Here is a 24,760-nt window from a genome sequence, read left to right as displayed (position 1 = left end):
GATTTGTGGGTTTACAGCCTAGGGCTTTTTAAGTTTTCTATGTCCAGGTTCCATTAATACCACTGCAAAAATGCTCTCAGTAACTACGGACAGCTCATTCACCATAGACATTTCTCTGGTGCATGACACTCGGGTGGGGGGCATGCCTAACAATATCTTGTAAATCTGGGTGGCCATTAACATGTTGTGAGACATGACACAGTGAACCTTTTCAGTATATCTATTGGCTAAAAGCATAATTTAGAGTTCAGTAGATGGGTATTCCATAACATACAAGAGGGATAGCCTGGCTGCTTTTTTTCAAGTACATTAGGGATTAACAGAACTTAACTAGGAAATAGAAAAGCATATGTTGGACATATCCAGGATGGTGAGTTTGGAGAACAGGAGTCAGAGTGTACCAGAAGGATGTCATTCACATAGGGAGATAGACAATGGCATTGAGAACTCTAATACCGTCGGGATCATTGTTCAAAAGCATTTTATTAGGAATTGTATCCTAGGGCCTGGTCAAATAATGGGAGAAAAATTAAACACATTTATTGGGTGCCTCTTTCAAAACGAAAGTATGGTGATGGGAGTCCTTTGCTAAAATACAATTTCCAGAGGATGTCATACAGAGTCCTAATTAATGTAATAAATCCTTTCAGAAGGTCATAATATTGCACAGTTACAAACAGTGTAGATAGCAACAGTGGATAAAGGAGTTTGTGTTTTTATAGACATTACATAGATGGGATAGTCTGAAGAGCTAATATGAACAGCTAAGTTGCTCTGAAGTTTTTTATGTTTGAAGAGCTAAGACTACCCGTTGCGACTGCTTTGTATGATGCTATTCTTTGGAATGATCCTTATGATGATGTAAGCCATAGTTTACAGAGATCCATTAAATATTTTCTATATATCACAGGGGCGAGTGAAATCCTTTCATATTGCATTGGTCATTGTGGAACAGAAACACGAGGACCACTTGAGCTGCGGGTTAATATGCCACTGCGGATATGTAATAGAATACAGAAGTCTTGCGTATATTGGACTTTCAAATACTTGAACTGCACAAACATCTATATGAATATACTTTGTGTCACATTGTGAAGCCCTGACGAAGTCTCTATGGGAGACGAAACGCGTTGGCTATGAATCTTTGCCTTTGAGAAATCCTTTTAAGAAAAATAAAGAAAAACCTTTTCAAGAAACACACATTTGGACTTGGATATCTTTCCGCGTGCTCATTGTCTTGAATTTTGAAGTGGATTTTCTATAATATGCTGAATAGTGCTGGACCGCATTGCATGTAATGCATTGGTCATTGTAAAATATGGGTTTTAGACCAATGCATGGGCAATACAAATAAAGAGCAGAACTGTCGTTTAATATTATTAAGAAAATCAAGCAACTAGCAGCAGATGGCAATCAGTGCCTCACCTGTTTTTCCCATGACTTTTTGAAAAACTAGGAACTAGAAGACTATAAGTCAGAGATCTTGTCTTGCGTATTGATGCTGGCAACACAATGCTTCATGACCTCCTAGACTCCACACAGTGACCCCTTCAGGGAATTCTAATCTACATATGACACATGCTTCACCAAGAGCCTGAAGAAATATGACCCTATTATTCTCAGATTGATGTAACTCCCTTGGCTTCCATTGCCAGAACAACCCATATACAAAATCCACTGCAGCGCCACCAAAGTCATCACATCTTGAACCCATGTCTATCTCGATGACATGCTCATCACCTCAGGTGGTGTGTGGCACAAACACAGTCATGTGTCTGGACACAAAGGCCTCATTCAAAGTTCCTTGATATTTCTGTGGGGTAATATCAGTGCCAAAATGTATACCGGCTACTAATTTCCTTGAGAATGCGGCCATTACATGTTTTTCCCTGGAATAATGAAGAATATGATGGTCCTGTAATAGTGGGTCCAATTCAGCAGGTTTTTCTGCCATCTGGGGCAAATAATGGGTCAAAATCTGCAAACATTTACCATGTTTGAAGCAAGTGGCAAATACTCTAGGTACTTTGTTTCTTGGCCCTAGTGGTTTTTAAGGGGCTCAATCGGGGTGGGAGGGCGTACTTCCTTTAACATCACCTGTACGAAGCTTACCTAAGCAAGGACTGGTGGCTGTAGCTGCACATAGCCTTTATAGGTCTTCAGAGGTCTATGGGCTCAGTGTCTTCGGGCCTGGAATTTTCGGGTCTGAGGTTTGGGATTTGATCATTTTGATTTCAGAGACACCAAAATCATGTATTTGCCTGGAGCTGGATCCCCCAGGAATACGGCTCTGGCAACTCCAATGACAGCCAATGAAATGCAAAAAAGAATAAACAAAGCAACCAAAGACCTTCTCTATTTATGCACCCAGGGTCTGGAAGAACATCCCCGTATCTATCAGGATGATCCCAACTATATTGTAATTTAGTAAACAGCTAAAGACACACCTTTAAAAGAACACTATATTGTTTGCATAGTTAATAAAAATGAAGTAGCAGTCAATCTACTCTCACAAACTAACTTCTCTTTTAATCATTCTTTGACTTAATCCTAGCCTTTGATACCGTGCTCTACTACGTTTTGGCTAGGTTTGCACTATATAATCACTTATAGATAAATACACACATACATTCATAAATACATATATTCATATATACACACAAGCCTACATGCATAAAGTCACACATAAATATATGATTTTACCTAATATATTATCAGGTTGCTTAAATAAAAATTAACTCCCATTCACTTGTTTGCCTTCCAAATAGTCCTTTTTTCCATCAAATAAACAATATATCTTGTTAAATCCTCAAGTATCAATGCTAATTTTGTTTCTTTGCAATTCTCCTTAGACCGCCATAGATTTTTATGATATTCTTTCTGGGTAAATTAGGATGCAGCAATTCCCTTATTCCCAATACTGCAGTTTACTTTCAGGAAATAAAACCCAAAGGATACAGCACAACCGTGTATTCCCTTGCCAGTCATTTCAATTGGAGTTCTTGTTTCTCTTGGCATGTTGTGCTGGTGACAGGAACCATTCATATAGTTTTGTTGGAAAAACAACCAGACCTGGCCTAAATAAAGGTGGCACTATCAAAAAATAATAAATGCAAATCTACAATGTATCTCTGCATTAAAAATGGCCATTTCAATGGTATTATCACAGTGTAGTTTAATTAACATGAGAAAATACTGCTTAAGGACTCATAGGGCTAAATGAGTTTTGCAGTGAGATATGTAAGATTCCCTGGCGACTAAGGGGCCGATTAACAAGCCCCTTGCAACACTTTTGCGCCGCCGTTGCGTCACTTTTTGTGATGTAGCGGCGACATAAACTCTGCATCATGTTGCGGCCCATTTACAACATGACGCATCTAGGGAGATGCGTCACCTTGTAAATCCATGTGTCACATTATACCTGCGTCAGGTATAATGTATGCAGGGTGGGCTTTCCCATGTGGGAAAGCCTGGTAAAAGTGGCCCAGTGAAATCTACAAGGTTTCACTGCGCCACTTCTAGGACACCACTGAGTCAAAATCCTATACCTGCTTGGAGCAGGCGTAAGGAGTGACACAGTGTATTAAGACTAGCCCTCCCCATGCATTGCTGGTGTTGCGTCATGCTTGAAACACAACTCCAGCAATGCATGACTATTGCGCCGAAAGATACGTCAGAATTTGAGATGCATCTTGGGCCATTGTGCCCCATATTTAAATACGGCGCATCCTTGGTGGCGCAAGGGTTTCTCACGCAGGCGCAGGGAAACTGACGCATCTATGCAGATGTGACAGTTTCTTGTAAATACGCCCCTGACTCTTTTAAATTATGTTTAGAATCAGGGGCAAAGAAAAGAAACTTCGAAAAAGGAAATATTTGCACATTTTTAAAACCAAGAAAAGATTAAACAAACTGTGCTTACTATAGTCCCATCATGCAGCTGCACAGTGACCATAATTTCTTTCATGAAAATAATGACCAGTCATTTGGAATGGTGATTAGAAGCACAATGAGTCAAGACCAAACAGATTTCAAACCTAGGTTCCCACTAGGAGTGCAATCTCATTTCTTTATTGAGCAATTTCTTATCTAGAAGAAACTAAAACAAGCATTTGCAATGCAATAGGTCTCACATTTACGATAGTTTAAGCTATTAGCATTGTAGATAACAATGCCTTTTATTTAGGTTTTAAAAACCAAAACATAAATAAAAGGCATTGTCACTTACTATGCCAATAGCTCAAACTCGCGTAAATGCGAGACCTATTGCATTGCAAATGCTTGTTAAAATTGTACCTGCTTCAATAAAAATCAATGAGCAGAATACATTCACCTGATTATTTTATTCATCTCCCATGTTCTGTTCTAGACGCCTGTTTTATTTCTTCCCAGGCAGCCAGATAGGGCTGTTATGACTCCTGAAGTGTACAGCCAACACTCTCTACCTAAAATGTAGTGAGCCTCCTATTTGCCAATAAACTCGATTCAGAATGAACCCTGGTCTTTTTTTAACCCTCCTGCTTCCATCCGCCTGAAATTGCCCTCACTTAAGTACAAGTCAATGGAGAAAATACAATCCCAATCCCATGATTTATTTTTGAAAATATCCCTCTTGACCCTTTCAAAGGTTGGCATGCAGAAACCCCTCCTCCCATACTTGCAGGACGTCTGTACTATACGTCCTTCCTAAGAGGGTCAGAGAGATCTGTACCTAGATAGGACGGGATACATACTGCTAATGCAAATGTCAGGCAGATTAGAGACAGAAACCCCCAAAATCAGCTAAAAAGAATGCCGATGCAGCCTGCAGCGCCACCATGCGGGGAGATTGCAATTAGCTGACCCACTCGTCTCCACTGTACAGTTTAGGTGTATTCGCGGCGCGAGAAGCAAACCACCCTCCCTGTCCCCTTCACATCTTGTGGCGGCCTCGTTGGTCCCAGTGGTCCTGCTTATCATCCAGCACTCAAAGGCACCCAGCACTAAAAGAGTCTCACTAGCCTGGCACGACTGTTATTTAGGCATTCAAAACCAGGACATGCTAGCCCCGCCCACATCCGCCCAACCTCACTTCCTTCTCCAGTTAAAAAAAATCCCCGGCCCGGCCGCGAGACAGCGGAATGCTCTTTCATTGAAGTTGCAGAAGTTGCAGGAGTCCGGCTGCCGTTTGGGATGTTGTTGCCTTGAAGCTGCATGGGGCTGCCCTGTGCTCCCTCTGCCTGCTGCAGACCCTCGCACTGCTCCTCTTGCCCTGCCTGCACCCTGCAGCCGCCTCCTCATCCGCCTCCTCCTCCTCCAGCAGAGAGTGGCTCGGGAGGGATAAGCAAGGCTTTTGACTTGTGTATTTGTTTACCGTCCGTGCACATGCTAAAATACACTGCTGACAACGTAGAGTCACCCAAATGAAGGCAATTGTGGACGAATTGTTAAATTTCTTCAGAAACATTGCCCAAGTACAGTTTAGTCAGACGAATATAATGTTGAAGGTGGTGTCAAGAAATGTCATCCTGTAAAAGTAGGTGTCGTAGGAGGCCGGGTCTACTGACCTTGAGCTTGCAGGGTTCCCAATGGCGGTGTCTGCAGAGGAGCGCAGCACAAGGGACACGGCAAAGGCCACTCGGAGCTGAGCTAAGCACTGCAGCAGTCGGGAGCTGTCTGCGGGGGGGGCGGGGAGCCACGCGTTTGTGTTTTGCGGTCACTTGTAATACTGGCCTTAATACGTTACAATAACACTTTCAGTCTCAGTACCATACTGAACATGAGCTAAAACTGGAGCATTGGTCAAACAGGAACGAAGAAGAATAACAAGAAGGGGAAATGACGGCACAGAGAATGAGGATGAAAGTAAAAAAAAATGACAAAGAGGATCAAAATACCAGATGACAACGAATGTCAGCAAAAGAATAAAATGGCTAGGGCGAAAGTGAAAGTGCGCCATGCGTGCGCTGTGTTCACGTGGGGACAGAACAGCAGAGAGGCGAGCCTCGCTCGCGAAAGTGAAATGAGAGGAGAGCGAGAAGAGATGCTGCGGGTGCACATGGGATGTCCGGGGGACAGTAGATGTGCACACCGCATGGCTGTTCGTGCGTGTACACAGGCTCAAATCCGCTCGCCCTGCGCATGCCCATCTCCTGTCCCACTTCCGAGGCAAGTCAGCAACAATAGATCTCGCTGGCGACAGCAGAGCTACGCGCTGTGTTCGCCAGGCGAGACCTAAACAGGGGGTAATAGTTTTCTGGATGCAGAGAATGCTTCGGCCTGGTTAAAGATATACGGAACATTCTTAGTACAAGAGGTGTTACTTCTTGGTTCTTTAGGATGAAAGCCACATGTATACAAAGTGCATGGGTGCAGCCCCTCAACGATGTTGGCGTAACTGGAGAACAAAATACGATTAACAGAGGCACAAGGTAGGGGTGCCCATTTTCTACTTTACTTTTTGCCTTATTTGTAGAGCCATTTGCCTTAACGAAAAGGCACTGCATGAGAATTTAAAACTGTGCACCCAGTTTGAAACTTGGAATAAACTATTTCTCGAATGGTTGGTATGGTCAACTTAGTGAAACTGACTAGCCTTTCACTATGTCTGATCTTATTCCAGACTATTTTATGTGTGCTTCGAAATATTTTGTTTCATTGTTAACTCAGATATAATTAGCTTCATATGAGCACAATGAAGGAGTTGTTAAGTAGGAAAAAACATACTCATGTTCTATTTCATGGAAGGTGGGTGCTTCCGAACAAAAATAAATATTATTGAGCTGTCTCTTTGGTCTCTATGCACAGGTTAATAAATTTTTAAGGAAATGGGTGGAAACTATCACGGAGTTATTTTTTAATATGATCATCCTATACATGCAAAAATAATGCACTTTAAAATACTTATTGATATGGTAAATATTTATAGACTTTATATTTAAAGAGACAATTAACTTACCCCATTAATGAAATAATCCAAGGCCCCAAATAGTGATGACACTGACAGCCAAATATGAAAAAAGTGGAGGGACCTTTTCTGTGGGTATGGCACAGGACATCAGTACATGTAATACAGAAAATATATTGTTTTATCATAATGAGGAACATTTGTAATTACTTACAAATAGGAAAATGGATAATTGAAAAGCATGCCAATAGAGGGCCAATTAGAGATGAGATTAATTTGACTAGTATATACTTTTAACTCTAGGCATGTGTTGCAAAAAATTCAAACTTCGGATTTTTTTTTACCATGATCAATGGTTAATAATGCATGTCATAATATTTATGTTAGTGGTTCTTTGATTACAATTGTGACAATGCACCCTCAAAGGCCCTCATTGCCTCAAGTTCCTGCACATGAACAATCACTAATGGTGATTTGCTCGTTTTACACAGAAACAGCAAAAACAAGGAGAAGTTAATCATTTCTCCTCGTTGCACCAGTTTTAGACCAGGTTTTCCCTGATCTTATTTTTGGCACTGCCCTATATTTACACCAGCCCTGTAAATTGGGAGCAGCGTGAAAAAGTGGTGGGCGTTGCCGTGGAATGCCCACTGCAAAACCCATTGCCCGCCCCTTTCACGCTCAGTGCTGTGTGAATAGGGGCATTTTTTACAAGGCGGCGTTAAGCCACATTAAGGGGGTTAATGCCACCTTGTAAAAAAGGTGAAAGGGTTATCGCCACCAGAACATCAAAAAAATTGACATTCTACTCACCTGGATCGGTATCTCACGTAAGTATCCACAAGCATTTTTGTTATTCTGTGTAAAAATAAAATCCTAGATACAGACACTCTAGAATCCAAATTGAAAACTATGTCGGAAATGACACAATATGAAAACATTGGATTCTGTTCCTGTTAATTTGCTTATATTCCCAGTCACATTTGTTTTCTTCTTTGAAGATTCCCCCCCTCACAGCAGTGTTTAGACTGTGGCATGATGTGATTACTTCACTGCTGTGCATCTTTGCTGAATCAAATGTGCCAAATCATACTTTGTTATATATTTAGTACTGGCCTGCAAGGCATACATTCAAAAACACACAACGGAATTAAGTTCAACAGCCTGCAGTTTGCAGCTCAGCAGCCAGATTTGGACTCTCAGCTTGATGCATGACATTTAAACAAGCACTGATGTATTTTTATTGCACATGGTCACTCAAATTACCATAATAGAGGATAAATTAATTACTTGCAGGTACTTTCTACATCAACCTCAATGGAAACAACTTATAACTCTATTTTAATTAAATATACAATGGGAAATGTAAGCTCAGCCTATTTTCAGTAGTATATATTCATGGACCTTCGTGTTTATCTATATCATTTTAAAATGTATCTTAATGTTTCTTAAGTGTAAGACTAATTTATTGCCACAGGTGGATCTAGTAAATGTGGTGTTGTATATTTAAGTGCCTTACATCCGCTTGATTCCATATAAGAGAATTAATGATGCAACGGTTATAGTGTATGATGTGTATATGTAATTGTGTCAGTACTGGACAGCACACATTACAGTTCAATTTCTTAAAGAACACATGTCCCAAACATGTTACTTTACAAAAGACCATATATGTACAGCCTGATGCCCATGGATTAATGATTTGTCCGGATGACACAACCCGTTGGATAATACCCACAGCTGAAATTATCAGCCCAATCAACCAGATCACGGTTTAAAAAAAATTACCAAAAGTAAAATAAAGTATTTGCGATGCATATGATTTTGCACTGGACAAGTATGCAAAAGAAACATTTAAATCATTTCTCTCTTAAGGAATCGAGCAAAGGCATTATGCTCTATGTTTTGATGAGTGATTTACTGCATTGAAATAGAACTTTCACCACTATGACAGTTAGTCCTGGCCCTTGATATACCTCCGTAAAAAAAAATCTTTTACAGAGATTTTCATTTTCGATTTGTGTTTTTAGATCATTAGAGAAGTAATTTAGCTTGTGTCAACATTGCTAATCCGGACTTAATTTTTCTGGATGACATTTTTGAAAATGGCAGAAGTATTGCTGTGATGATAGAATATTTCAGGATCCATGAGACCTATATACTTCAATTAGGTGTCAAAAATAAGTTTTAGGGGTCAAAATAGTCTTCGGCCATTTTCCAAAATGGCATCTCTATAATGATGTGTTTTAGCCATTTTATAAGTATTTTTTTAAATATTGTTTTTGTTTCAGGTTTTCTGTTGATTCAAATTTGTAAATATGAGCGAAGCAGGTAGTATCAGAGGATTTTTAACTCCGGAAAGAGTGCTGCTAACAACAAAATCTGAGGTCTTGTTCAACAAAGAAAATTGTGTTGTATGCCAAACTAATCAGAAACAAAAGCTAACATCTACTGTGTCTGGACTGAAGAGAGTTTGAGATGCTGCATAAATATGGCAAGACTGAGTTCACAAAAGATTGAAACTAATAGAGGCCTACCCCTCTCATAGGCCAGCACTGGGAATTCCTTATTACACTTTCAAGTTGAAAGTCCTGATCAGAGAGGAGTAACTATGTCATGGTTCACATTTTCAGAATGGTAATGATAAATCCTCCTTACTAGTGAAGTTGGATTCAACATTACTGTTTTAGAAATCCCACTTTTAGAAAGTAGAAGTTTATCTGCACTTACTGCTCTATGTGCCTGACAGACAGCTTCCCATACACATCTGGGTTGGATGACAGCTGCACTTTGTGAATTCCTTCTAGAGAGCCACAAACACAGGAAGTTGAGGCTTATCTGCATTCTAAGCACTCATCTGCATTCATCTGCATTCTGATGGGTCTTCGTAGGAAGGGAGGAATGGGAGGGGCTGACACTTACACCTCATTAGGTAGTGTCTTGTCCACACACAAAGCACTGATTTACATCCTCAGATAACCTGGCAGGGTGAGCACAGCTTATCTTTCATTGTGTATCTAACTTACCCTGACTAGAGTGATGGCTCCTGCGTGGCCAGGGTACATACTTCAGCCAAACAGAAATCCAATTTTTAACAAGAATGATACCTATCTTCTTTATTGAATGTGTGCTATTGCTATAACAAGTATTATTTCTTAATATATAGCAAGGGCCACTGGAGTTATGCAATTCTGTGGCATGGCTATTTTTACATAAATAAAGATTGCCAGCTTTGCGATAAAATCCAACATTTGCTGCATAATCTGCAGATTCATGCACAGTGGAAGGCTTTTAGCGGAGGTTAACTGGTCATCTTTCAGTTGCTATTTCTGTGTGCGGTTGTTAAACTGGTACTTATGAGGCACAATATTGGCCAAGATAGCATTATCATTTAGAGAAATTATAAAATAAATACTATAGAAAAATTTGGCACATTATGCCGCATAATTTGTCTTTTTATGCCGCATATTTGAGTCAACCCTGAAGCATAATTTGGTGCTCCATTTCTGCATAATTCCAGTGGACTTGTGTGTAGGTTGTGAAGTGGCTGTGCACCAGCACTTTGATGATATGTAAAAATGATTGTTGTTTGTGAAGAGCCACATTCAACTTATGCTGTTAAACTATGGTGAGGTGAAGACAATCTGTAGATTTCTGAAGTGTATATATGCTTATATATATGTTAATAACATCACCAAAATGTGATGTAACTTAAGTATTCTTAAATTACTGGTCCTTGAAGAATCTATTCCTAGGAGGTGTAGGAATTGTGTAAGGGTCAAACGTGTCAACAGTATGAGGGGAGGTATTCATGTGTTTTAGTATGCTAAAAGTGTCCCCATTTAGCAATTCAGAAGCATTTGAAACAGCTACAAGGACTATGTAATACATTACTATTGTGATATTGGAATATTTTCTTCCGCATTCTTTTTGTTTTGTATAATAACATGAAGTTTAAAGTAATATTAGAACATTGGAATGTTGAGAGCTCCATTGAATACTGTGAGGCAGTAGTGACCTTTGTGAACGGGTATTGGACCTGCTCCCGACATTTCAATGTCCTAATACATAGCCTCGGCCTTTCTTTTTTCTGTGCCTCTAAAAAATATATTAATTAGGCAGGGGGAAAAAAGGCAGGCAGAGGCCTTGCAGGAGGATACATGCAGCTTTCACCCTTCCCTCCTCCTGTAGCTCAGTTGTACTAAGGCTTCAGATGGAGAGATTGGTGAATGGTGCTCAGTTCCTGCGTTTCCCTGACCTGGCTGAACTACAAAAATCAGTTCAGCCAAGCTAGGGAGAACCATGGGACTGGCTTCATCCTCTTTTCACAGCTTTTGCTGAGAATGTTCAAAAGCTAACAGCCGTGACCTTGGGCACAGCTGTTGGCTGTAAAACATTCACAGCAAGAACTGTGAACAAAGGTTTCACGGATCCCGAGGGAATTTCAACCCTCTTGTGCTCCGTGAGGCCTTTGTTTTACAAATTAGAATATTCTGCCCTAACGAGCAGAATGTTTGAATAGCTTTATAGCCCATCGTAGCTGGGCTATACTGGCCATTAAAGGCCCTCTCCCTTGTTAAAGGTTCGAGCCAAATGGCTGGTATAGCCCGCTACAGTGGGTTTTAGAGTTGTAATTGCTTTGCAAATAAAGAAATACATCTTATTAAAACCTTAATGAGACTTAACAGTGAGATAATGGTGGATTAACTAACAGAGAATCATTATTGATAACTATAATGCATGAGCGTGTCGATTATTATTAGTAAATTTAATAAATAAAAAAATACCAGTCCCTAGATGAGAATGCGCATGTTATAGTACTTTGACGTAACAGCAACTCCTCTTGGGGAATACGGTAAAGCAATGACAATACCGCCCCACCCCTCGCTGTGTTGTGTTGTGCAAATATGTAATAAAAACGATTGAATTTTAAATGCATGTTCAAATCAAAGAGTTATCATAGTCCATTGTACAGCTAGTAAAGCATAAAATAGCAAAGACTAAATTTAAAACAAAATTGGGAAGGAAAATTGGTCATTTGCATGTGTAGGAGTATTCTGTCCTGTCCTCAATATATCCATTTTAGGAGTACTTTTATTTAGTGTAAATCAATGAGCAAATATCTGCAACTGTCTTCAAAACTAACTCACACCTGACTTGGGTGTAGCTTGCATATTTAAATTGGTATAATTGTCACACAAGGTGAGTTCTGCTTGACTCGACCAATTTATTTATTGATCAGGGCTGTGGCTAAAAAGTTATGCTCCAACTTCAGGCATTATTGAGTCCTATGGGAGTCTATAGTAAAGTAATTTGTAGTGCAGTCAAAATGCAGTGAACTACTTACTAGTTTCCGCTCATCAACAAGGACTCATAACTTAACTTCAGAGCAAAAGATGGGCCTACAAAAGCAAAAATTAGAGGATTGCTTCTGTCATCCACTGGAAATGTATATGAATATGATTAGCCAGTGGAAAAATAAGCTAATCCTTTCTTCTCCAGGTTATTTTGTTACTGTAATGAAGATCCCCAACATTTGCCTTTATTCACAATCTTTATATTCCACTCCCTTAAACTTCCCATTGATGAGTTCAGAACACAAAACACAATCAAAGTGGGAGCCTGGAATGCCCTTAAAATGGCCACGGGGTCAGTGATGCTCATATAGTTTTGTGTCACCAATAGAAAATATCACCACTCCAGTTTTGTCAGAGACAAATATTTCTGAATCAGGATTGCTTACAAGAATGGCACCTAAAGATGTAGAATTTGCAGAACATTGCTACTGCCTGAATGGATGAAGCATTAATTTCAGAATTAATGTATAAAAAACAATTGACATCCATAGATGCAATGAGTTGTTTCGCATTATGTAGGCTCTGCATCTCAAAATGTAGGGAACATATAATAATATCTATATTTTCTGCACTTCTGTGATTCTGTCCTTCTAGTCAATTAGTCTGTTTTGTCTCTGTATTCTCCTAATGCAACTGTGTTACTTTGGATATCTCATTAGACTAATTTCTAGGTAGTGAACAATTTTTTTATTTTTGAAATGATTTATTAATTTTGACCAGAACCACCAGGCCGACTCTCTTTTATTTGGCAGCTTTTCTCTAGTCCACAGAAGCCTTTCTTGCCTCTGTGGAAACATTCATAAGGGCTGGTGGTGATGCAGCTACAACATCCTAACAATAAAATGCATACCAATTGGTTCAACTGCATCCTACATGTCTATTGGTAGTGTTTAATTTATTAAACAAAAACACATTCCCTCTGTACTCACTCAACTGCAAACCATCACACTGCTACAAGTGTGACAATTCAGACTGTTCGAGGCTGCCCAAGCCGTAGGAATGGCTTGGGTGCCAGGTATTAGTTGTTTTTAATGTATATTGAATTAACAAACAACTTTTTTTCTGCTCATCTTCAAATGACACAAAGAATGCCATCATGTGGCAGCTGTCATACGTGCACGTTCTGGCAAATTAAGTGCAGGTGCTGGTAATTAAGTGCCGTTGCTGAGCACTGGAAACCAACGCTCAAATTAAGTACTGTCTATTGGTTGTATTGTGTCTCTTTATTTTACGCTTTGAGTTATATCTTACTGCCCTATAATCATTCATCCTCATCCTACCTATGGTTCTTATGGAAGTTATCTATTGTGAATAGCACAAGTCCTATTGACATATACCTAACAGTCTTAAATGGTTTTACTACTCCATAATTGTATTCCATGATTGTGCACAATTACACTGTAGTAAGCTCAATCAAAGAGTGAGGAGTTGATAATGAAGGTGAGGTTTGCCTTGAAAGTTTGATACCTACCATAAATCGTGACCTTCACATACTCCTCTTGGACCCTTTCCCAACTTGGCAGTAGTCAGTGATTTACTCTACAAAAACTCTGATCTGATCAAAGGAGACTGAACAACTGAAAACTTTGTGAGGGCTGGAGCAAAGGAGGTTACTAATGGTGAAAAATGTTTACCCTATGGAAAGAACCGAAAATGAAAAAACAGAAAGGGGGAGATTTACTACGATTTTACGCTGTGTTTGCATCACAAAAGAGACGCATATTGGTGCCAAATCTTTTTTTCCAATTTACTTTCCAGTGCTAAACTTGTTGAGCACTGGGAATAACGTGAAAGTAACGCAACGCAGCACATAGCGCTGCTTTGAATTACTTAGCGCCAAAGGGGCGTACCATGGGTGGAGCATGGGCATTCCCATGCAACCACCCAAGGTTGCTGACGCTAAACACAATTTACTAAATAAAGTAGACAGGGTTTAGTGCCAGAAAACTGCACTCTTTAAATTAGGCACAAGGAAGGAGAGATGCTTTCATTTTCCTTCCTTTTCTATCTTTGTACGGTTACTGCACTGAACAGCACACATGAAAAAGAGAGAAAATGGTTTTAAGTCATTCTATACATAGCATTTTGTACTTCTCAATGCCTACACTAACATATGTATAAATTCAAAAAAGTTCAACCCTGCTGAATACAAAAAAAGTGTAAAAAGTTAAATTCAATATATTTAGCGTGTTGCTTTAATGTTAATAAACAAACTAAATTTAGCAAATGTGGACAGAAAACGAGACTAACTAGCCAAGTTTCGTGTTTATAAAAGGCTTTGAGAGAAAGTTTAACCCATTTAATTGTACTGGGCTCCGTTTAATCCTAGATGGATTAATGTTCTAAGGACGCTTCAGATAAATAGCTATCTCATGTAGCAGACATTGATCCAAAAGTCTTCCTACTAGCTACAAAACTCAAAATTAAATCCTAGAATTTGCAGTTTCTGTGTTTGCACATTTAGTTTTATAAAGAGGACGAAAAGGGTCTGTTTTTATAGAAAAGGTTATATTTGGAGAAGTTATAGTTTCATTTTTGCTCTTTTACTTTGCACTTTCTGGTGGTGTGTTTGACATTTAGACAGCTTAGGTGTTCCATTTTCAAGTCATTTGGTCCATTTGTTTTCCTCTGATGAAAATAGTGGTCTTTAATTTTAATGAAAGAAAGACCTTTTTCTTTTTTCAGTCTTTTATTTAGTGTGTCGTGGGTGTGCTGTAGCCTTCTTTTGAAGCTTCACATATCCAGCTATCATTTCATGGCTATCAAATCAGCCATGTTTAACACTGACCCATTTCCGCATGACCATACGCGCACACACATGGAGGGAAGTTTTGTTGTTGTGCTGTTTTCATGTGGTTGGGAGCAGAGTGAGAAATGTACTATGCAGTTTGGCAGCTCGAAGGCAAATTTAACATGTTTCGATGACTGCGATTTTCTAGCCAGGGCCTATTTAGCTAAATACATAATGTTGCCTGTAATCTAATGCTGAAAATCAATGCAGCTGAGTGCTCAACATGCTCTAAAAGAGCACATAATTTCAAAGGAAGAAGGGTGAAAGAAATGTGCCTCTGATATGGTAAAGGACAATGTTACACATATTCTTTTTGATCTTTTGCTTGTACTTGTTCACATTCTTCTTCGTTCTTCTAATAATAACAACAGCATAATAATAATACTAATACTACTACCACTAATAATAACAACATAATAATAATAGTGATAATAATAATACTAATAATAATAACAGCATAATAATAATAATAATAATAACAGTTCTTATTATTGCTATTATTATAACCAATAATATTGGTAATATTATTAGTTCTATGTGTATTGCCATCATGTTATTAATATCACTAATACTAAATATTATCAATAGTAATATTATTAGTAATATTATTATTATTATTATTATTATTATTATTATTATTATTATTATTAATAATAATAATAATAATAATAACAACAATTACAATAATAATCGCTAAACAGAGAGGGCATATTATTATTATTAATAATAATAATAATAATAGTAATAATAATAATGATAATAATAACCATACTCATAACTATAATAATATGAATGAAAACCATAATTATTAATATTATAATGGTTGATCTTTGTATTATTATTAATATTAGTTTCATAGTTCTTATTATTCATTGTGTTTTTTAGGTAGATTGGATTCCAGTGCACCCAGTTCACTTTACAAAACTGGTATAATCATTTAACTAGGATTCCAAATGGGCAACTGGCTGTCACATATCTTAAAAAAACTATGTACTTAAAAAAACGATTCCAACAGGGATGTTTTTTCTTTTTAATGGTGTGCAATATGAATATGTAATAAGAAGTGTTTTGGAATATGAGACTTTTGTAAAATATGTTTATCACTGTGAAAACAATTTTTTTTTGATGTGTAGCAATATTTTTTTTATTATGTTCAGTTAATAGTGTCGCTTTTCAATTATAGTGAGAGAAAGTGATTTTATGGTGACTTAGATGTTAGAATTATATTCACAGAAGGAATGTTTTACATATTGAGGAATGATTTAATACAAGAATGTTATATATGAACACAATGGGGTGACCCTGTGTCCCTAGGAACCTGGATATTTAACGTATAAAGTACAATGGTTCCCTTGGGTAGAAACAATGCGTATTGTAGTTAGCCGTAGTTACTTCAGCATAACATATAATACATTTCTGAGAGCAAAAACATTTCTTGAACAAAAGGGGAAAGAGGAACAAGAACACAGAGAAAGGATTTTCTTTGATTTATGTATCAGAATTGATAACATTCGATAGCTTGGGGTCGCGAAACTAGTTATATAGTTACGCGACCTCCAGCTATCGAATGTTATCAATTCTGATACATAAATCAATGAAAATCCTTTCTCTGTGTTCTTGTTCCTCTTTCCCCTAGTGTTCAAGAAATGTTTTTGCTTTCAGAAATGTATTATATGTTATGCTGAAGTAACTACGGCTAACTACAATACGCATTGTTTCTACCCAAGGGAACCATTGTTCTTTATACGTCAATAAAAGAATGAGCACAAGAGGGAAATATTTTAGTTTTATGATAAATAATTTGACACCATAATGGCAAAAATCCAATCAGTAGAACCAGAGTTACGAATCTTTAAAGCTTTTTGTGTAAAATAGCACCTAAAAGTTCAAAGCACCATCTTCAGGCATCTAGTCGCTCAAGACCAAGACAAAGTTGAAAGTTATGGCTGGATGCGATGGAGCACAGTTCAGAAACAAGAGGTGGATTAGGCCTGGTTTTGGCTAAACTTTGGATTTAGAAGACATTTTAGAGAAAAATGTCTGAGAAGGTAAAGTTCATAGGGGCAAGGCAGCCAGCGGAGGAGTCGTTGTCGGGGAGATACTGGACAAAGTCATAATAAAGATTTCTACATTCTGACTTAGCCTTTTTTTGGAAGTAAAAAATATTCAGCATGAAGCTGTAGGCTGTAGCCAACAAGGGCTCCACCGAGACCGAATACCCTTCTGAAGAGGATCCTCTGATAAGGATTTGCTGCAGTGAAAAAGATCTTAGTGGGAGTCACCGCAAATTTAGGCCGACAGGCAACACACCTTGGGTGGATCAGTGAGCATATAGGTCCTAATCTCCTGTTTGTTCTAAGAGCACTTTTTTGGCTCCAAATGTAAACATTTCAAGTTTTGGAGTTTGGCTGTTTGAGCACCTTTAGCACCACTGTCAAGAGTCTAGGACTTGGTGGGCACCTCCTGGAGGGCAGAATTCAGTTCAAGCAGGGTCCAGGAGTGGATGTAAGCTTTTTGGAGCTTTCTTTGTGCCTGTAGCTCAAGAAAGGAGGTCAGCCAACTAGCCTTTGGAGTTACTCTGGTAGTCCTGGGATCAAGCAGCGAGGCAGGCCTCAAGCAACAGAACAAACTTACAAGGCAGGCTTCAAGCAGCAAGGCAGTCCTCTGATAGTAACAGGGCAGTCCTCTGAAGTGCAAAGAAGGCCTCAAGCAGCAGGGTAGTCCTCTAAAGTTCAAGGAAGTCCAAACAGCAGGGCAGTACTCTAAAAGCAGCAGGGCAAAACTTTGATGTGCAAAGTAGGACTTCAGTAGCAGGTCAGTTCTCTGAACCACAAGGCAGTTCTTCCGAGGGTCCTCCACAGGTCCAGGAGTTAACTGAAGAGTGAGTCTGAGGGTCCTATTTTTGTACATGGTGTCAGCTTTGAAGTGGAAGAAACTTCTAGAGATTCCCCCCACAGATGGTTCTTGAATTTCCTCCCTCCCTGGCCAGACTCCAATTTGTCTGGGGTGACAAAAGGCTAGTATAAATTTCTATGTGAATGTACTGAGACTGCTCCTTTGAATAATAAGTGTGGCAGGAAACATCTCCGCACCAAACATCATGGCTGGATGGCCCATCCTCCCAACACTTAGTCCCAATTTGTCTCACTGTCTGGAAGAAGTACATAAAGCCCAACTGCCATCCTCACAGGCATGTGACCCAAGGCACAGGTTGCAGGCATCAACTTGTTAGGACAAGAAAATACAAACTTTCTAAGAGTGTCATTTTCAGACCTGTGACTTAAAATTCGACTTTACAATTAAAGAGGCTTTAAAATTTCAATTCATTTGAGTGTAAACATGACTTTCATACCTGCTCCCAATCAGATGATATGACTGAAAAATATAATAAGGTAACGCACTGCTATCTATTGGTAGCAGAAGGTCTCACAATAGTGAGAAATGAATTTGTTAGTTTTTCACTAAGACATGTAAAACTTAAAAGTGCATGTCCAACTTTTTTAATACCATGCAGGTGTCTTACCTGTATTAAACTGGGGGGGTGGGGGGTTAGCCCTAGCAAAAGGTTTATTTTGTCAGGTTGAATTAGCCATTCAAAACTGCGCACAGGCAGCAATGGTAGTTCTGATGCATTTTTTAAAGGGCTACTTAAGTGGGTGGCACAATAGGTGCTGTAGGCTTACCAGTAACATTTAATTTACAGGCCCTGGGTACCTCTTGTAACGCTTTACTAGGGACTTATAAGTAAATTAAAGTTGCCAATTGAGTGTAACTCTTTCTCACTTCAGCAACGGATGGCAGTGGTAAATTACACAGAGGTTTAATGCTAACAAAAACGAAATTCAGAAAACAGGAGCGGTCAAGGGAAAGCGTTTTAGGTTGACCCTTCAAAGATGCCCAAGTCCAACAGCACGCTCTCTGAGCATTGGCCAGTAGGACCTTCTCAGATGCCCTCTAACTTATGACAACCATGAACACAAATTTCCCCTACAGTTTGGGCAACCTCCAGCTTACCACATGTCACGAGCAGAAATTGTTTTTTGGATTCTGCAGCATATGATGCATTTTAGCCATAACTTTGCAGTATTGCCATGCAACAAGACCATGGCAGGTTATTTAGAATTTGACTTGTTTTGGAACATTTCTCTGCCAATTTTCCTGTGAATAATACTCCAATGGAAGAATATTGCAGTTGAGAAAGAATACTTTGCACGACATCAAACTTTACATCTTGTGTGAGACTTGCTTTGGTTATGGATACAGCATGAAAGAATGTACTGGTAAGGTTTCCAGTGGAAATTCTGCTGGTTGCCCTTCCACTTTAGTAGCCAGTAATATGATTGTGTGGGATCTTGCTCAATCACTCTTTCATAAAGCTGATAAACTTTGAGTGGACAATATTTATACAGGAATTCTGCTGTTCTGTGAGCTGTACAATATTGTCACCATGGCTTGTGGATCAAGATGATGCCACTACAAAGGATTACCTAATGAACTTATTTGTAAAAGATTAAAATGATCAGTGCAGTGCATTCCATTGCATCAAACTGCACCAAAGTGTCATACAAACAGGAAGTACATATGCTCACATCAATTCATGATGAGATCCTTCAGGCATGGTTTGCAGTCAGTCGACAGAAATGATTAAACCCAACTATATACTTGATTATAACAGGTACATGTGCAGAGCTGCTAAAAATGACTAGCCACTTAAACCATGAGCTGTGTCACATAAAACTTGTAAATGGTAGAAGAAGCTATCTATCCATGTTATCCATTTGGCAAAGCACAATGCATATTTTGTCTATCATCAAGCTACCATTAGAGGAATGATATCCTTTCTTGACTTTGATTTAGACACAGTCATTACTCTCACTGCTATGTAAACAGTAACCTATACTTTAACTACTGCTAAGATTCTAGCAAGGCTGCAAATTTGAAACTTTGACAACCTCATTCTTGCAACACCATGAGGATAAACCATATCACAAATATAGTTTGTACTCAGCAAGGAAAGAGGCAGGAGACTTGTTACTCCTCTCGCTAGTGCCCATCTAAGCAGGTCCCATGACTTACAATTTGCATCACTTTAAACCACCAAAAAATGAACTTCTGAGAAATTGACTGATGTGGAGGAGTCAGTTTAAGACTTAGTGTTTGACCTTAAATGCTCAAAAATCAATATATACTGCCATCACTCATTAATTTACTTGCTTATGCAGCCATTTAAATTGATCCTTGTAAGCTGGAAAATCTTTCTAATAGCTCTCACTCAAAGAACTACCATAGTTCATATCTGTTGGGCGATCAAACTGCAGCCGTCCATTTGGGTCCGTTTGACAGGTGTTGTTGTTAAAATGCTCAAATAGGATTTTATGCCATATTTCCTCTGAGATGTGAGAGGAGATTGCCTCATGTTGTGGGCGGATTATGGCATTTACCTTTTTCCAAAAATGAACACTGTTGTTGTGGTTAACATCATGGAGCAGCTTTACCCAGATTTCATCTTCTTGCTCTTTCTTGACTTCCCAGTTCAGTTTCTTCAGAAGCTTCTGTCGATCGTGCAAGAGTTTCCGGGCCCTTAAGTCCCCTGTGGGTCTTCTCAGTCATCTTAGAGTGGAGTTTAATAATTCCTAAGCGTTTTAAGATGGCCCCTTTGAGCTTTAGGGATCCTCTTTCTCGGGCCGGTTATCTGTTAAGAGTCTGCCTTTGGAGGAGTTTTGCCCCAGAGGCTTAAGGAAAATATTCCCAGTGTGTTATTTGGTCAATTGTGCCCATTTCTGTTGATTGAAAGAGCTTGGTTGCTATTTTTGAAAGAGACTCCGTTGTTCTTGATGCAAATTTGATCCTCCTTAAATTTGAGGTATAGGTAGGCACCAATACTTCTTCTTGTTGAATGGCGAAGGTTGCAGTGGCTGACAGTAGGATTTCCTGTGGACGGTGGTCGCTATACCCCATGTTCCCCATTCAGAACCCTTGAATGTAGGGGAACAATGAGAGGGTTGCAAACTTGTAAACTAAAATTGAATATGATGAGTTGGTGTGGTGTGAAGGAACTGTGGGAGAGTCCCCGGGGAATCTACTGTTGAGGGCCTTGAGGTTTAGATGTTCAAGATCTTCCAAGGGACAGTTTTTCTTGCGGGTCTTGCTGGCAATTAATGAAGCGCTCTGTGGTGGGATGTTACAGAGTGAAGTGAGAAAGGCGATCTCTACACCCCCAATATTCCAAGAAGATATTGATTCAAATGCCCAGTTACAATGAAATGTGGGGATTCCATTTTTGTTATAAGGCTAAGTACTTTGTTGGTTAAGTTTTCTGAGTCTTTGGCTTTCTGTTTTGGGTTGACGTAAGTGTTGACAAGGACCACCTCATCTTGTCCTCCATAAAAACAGATGCAATGCGATTGCCCAGGAGCAGGCCCCAAGGCACTACTGGGTTTGAACATACCAAATTCAGTAAAATCATCAGGGTACGAGCCAGGCCATCCACCCCCATCGGCAAATAAGAAGCAAATTGCATAAGGAAGAAAAGAGGGTGCTCCGGGCCCGAATGGAATCTCACCGGCCTTGTTTAAACACAAACCGGCTGACTGGGCTAACTTCCTGCAACCCCTATTTTCTGAAATCTGGTCACAAGGCAGAATACCCGAATCATGGGAAGGCTCAACTATCGCGCCGATCTATAGGAGCAGCGCCAAGGCCCAGCCTAGCAACTACCGCCTAGTGGCCTTGATCGATAATGAGGCAAAGTACTTTGCGGGCACCATCTTGGAGGATCTCACAGCCTGGGCAGACGACAACAAAATCATCCCTCCAAACCAGACTGGCTTCTGCAAAATGATTGGTACGACCACAAATATTCTGGCACTCTTCTTATCGAGTTAACCAAAACCGCTAACCTGCAACTACACCTATGCTTCACTGACTTTCATGCAGCATTCAATAAAGTTGAGAGGGAGAAACTCTGGGGGAAGCTGGAAAGCTGGGGAATTCCTTAAGTCTCTGCAGACATGCTGCTACTTCTACACACTGACATCTAGGTCAAGGTGAAACTGGGTGGGGGAATGCACCTTTCTAGAAAAGTCCCTACAACCAAAGGCTTGAAGCAAGGTTGCGTGCTGGCACCCACTCTGTTTAATCTCTACATGGCCGATCTCCCTCAAACTGTCAACCTCAGCAATGCACACGCACCCAGGCTCGGTGGTAAACCACTGACAAACCTTATGTATGCTGATGATGTGGTGCTGCTTAGCCACACATGTGTTGGTCTCAAACATCTCCTTGATGAAATGCAGAAATACGCTGCAGAGAATAGTCTAAAAATTAATTTCAAGAAAACCTCGGACTATGACGATAAACAGTAAAAGAAGGCGAAAGAAGAGGTGGCACATGGGAGGTGTTCTCATTGAGCCCACCACTGACTACAAATATCTAGGCGTCATCATTAATAATGAAGGGTCCTCTTTGCGCCAGAAAGAAAAAATTACAAGGAGAGGCCTGGTTGTAGCTATAACTTTGAAAAACCTGTCCACTAAACTGATGGGGCCCTCATTATGCCCCCTCCTGAAAGTAGCACTGGCCAAACTACTCCCCACGCTAACTTATGGCAACGAAGGAATGCGGGGGAGAGATGCTAAGCAATTGGACAACTCCCTGATAATGGCATATAGAACCAAGTTCAGCCTCCCAAAATACACTTCACCAGCTCAGATAAGGCTGGAATTTGGCTTAGTGAAACAGTGGCTGACCAGGCATGGTGCCTACATCATCTGCTGGAATAAGATAAGGCTCTCTGCCGCAAACACTCTAAACCAGTAGTTCTGGCAAGAACCCTAGCATAAGGACACTTCTATAGGCGGACGCTACCTACAAGAATCTCTGGAAATCACAAGTCTCACTAATCTCTGGAACACCCAGCTACAACACATATCCTTCAAAAAATTGGACTGTAAGTCAGTAAAACAAATTCCACTGCTGGAATACAAGGCCCTCTTCTCAGCCAGATCCCATGCTTGGATGACCCTAAACTCTTATAAAACATCTGCCCACCAAAAATTCTTCTATCAGGGTTACCCTAACGCCATCAAAATGCAGTTTTTAAAGCACTGCCTGGGCATTTTACCAGGCACCGAACACCTTCCACCATGGCAGAGGGCACGCTCACCAAGCACATGCAGTCTGTGTGATACAAGCCCCGGAGACATCCTGCACTTAATCTGCACATGCATGGCGCTGGAGCAAGAGAGGATACAGTTGCTTGAAACCCCGCTCAAGCAGTTAGGGATCCGCACCAGGCAGCAAGCGGTGTTGGCATGTTTTGACTCAGGGTCCACACAATTGAACTGCAGAGTGGTAAAATTTCTCACAATGGTGAAACAAAAAATAAAAGTAAAATAAATAAATTGACTTAACATCATAGGAGTGGATAAATCACACAGCATTAAGCAGACAATGGGGAAACCGAGATGCCAGTCAGAAGCTGCTCCTTAAGACTCAATGATAACAACTTAAGAAACAGCCACCAAGATGGCAAACCCCGTCATGCCGCTTAACCATCAGGGGTCTCCTCCTGATATTGTCCGCACGTTTTGCAATCCACGTTGAGGCTGCATGGCACTATTGTCTTATACAATAGCTGCACACCACTGGCCGCCTCAATTCATTATCACAACAGCCACAAAGCACCGCAGCGTACACTTTTTAAGGATTCTTGTTTTTATTGTAACATTTTAATTGCATCCATTGAATAGACTTATTAGCTTTTTTTTGTATATTTGTATGTAAGCACCGCATAGTACTTTCATCACGTGTATTAATGCATTTACGGCAGAACATAATGATTTTTATTCATGCATTAAAAAATAAACTTGCCTGTTTTTCAATCTAAATTAGATTTGAGCTGCTGTGCCTTCACTGACTTTAGTGAATAGATCTATATTTTATATTTGTCATACATGTGGCCTGCTTGTGTGCCATATTCTCAGTCAAGATGTGGTGTATTTCCATCTGCTGTTCTACCAGTGCTTGACAGCCAATGGCATTGCATAGAACTGTGGAAGGGACATCTGCTTGTTTTGAACGAATACCCTGTCTGCCAATCTCTAAGGTGCAAAGTCTTTCAGGGAGGTCTTTTTCAATAAACTTAGGAGAGTCTGCCCAGATTGTTATCACAGTTTTCAAATATAGATATGCTCACGCTCTCTGAGCAATGGCCAGCAGGACCTTCTCGGACATCCTCTATCTTATTACCACACAGTCTAAGAAGTAATTTTTGGCAGTTGCCACCTGCATTTTTGGCAGCCACATTGCTGTTCAGGAGCCAAATTTCACTACGGGGAGAGCTACTGCCATGCACAGTGAGCACACTAATGGCGCAAGAAAGGCAAGTCCACCTGATCCTGCGGAGGCTACCATTGGGAGGCATTAGTAAAGGTTTTCCTGGCCATCCGCACTATAATAGGACTCAAAGTGAGATAGAAACATGAAATCATAGAGAAAACTTAGCCATGTTTTCATAGAGATCTTGTGTAAGTAGAAAACAGATAGTTAAGATAGGAGCAACACACACATCACTGCACCCACCACTACTTACATAGGCCATACCACAAAACCATACATTTACAACTATGCATAGAATTGTGTGTGTAAACTCCCCACATTGTGGCACTTGAGCCCTATAAACATGTGAGACAATAGAAAAGGAAGTGCCCAGTGCTAGGTGGGCAG

Source organism: Triturus cristatus, chromosome 11 (assembly GCF_964204655.1).
Source record: "Triturus cristatus chromosome 11, aTriCri1.1, whole genome shotgun sequence".
Lineage (NCBI taxonomy): Eukaryota > Metazoa > Chordata > Amphibia > Caudata > Salamandridae > Triturus > Triturus cristatus.
The sequence above is the reverse complement of the archived record's forward strand: the minus strand, read 5'-3'. Positions refer to the sequence as shown.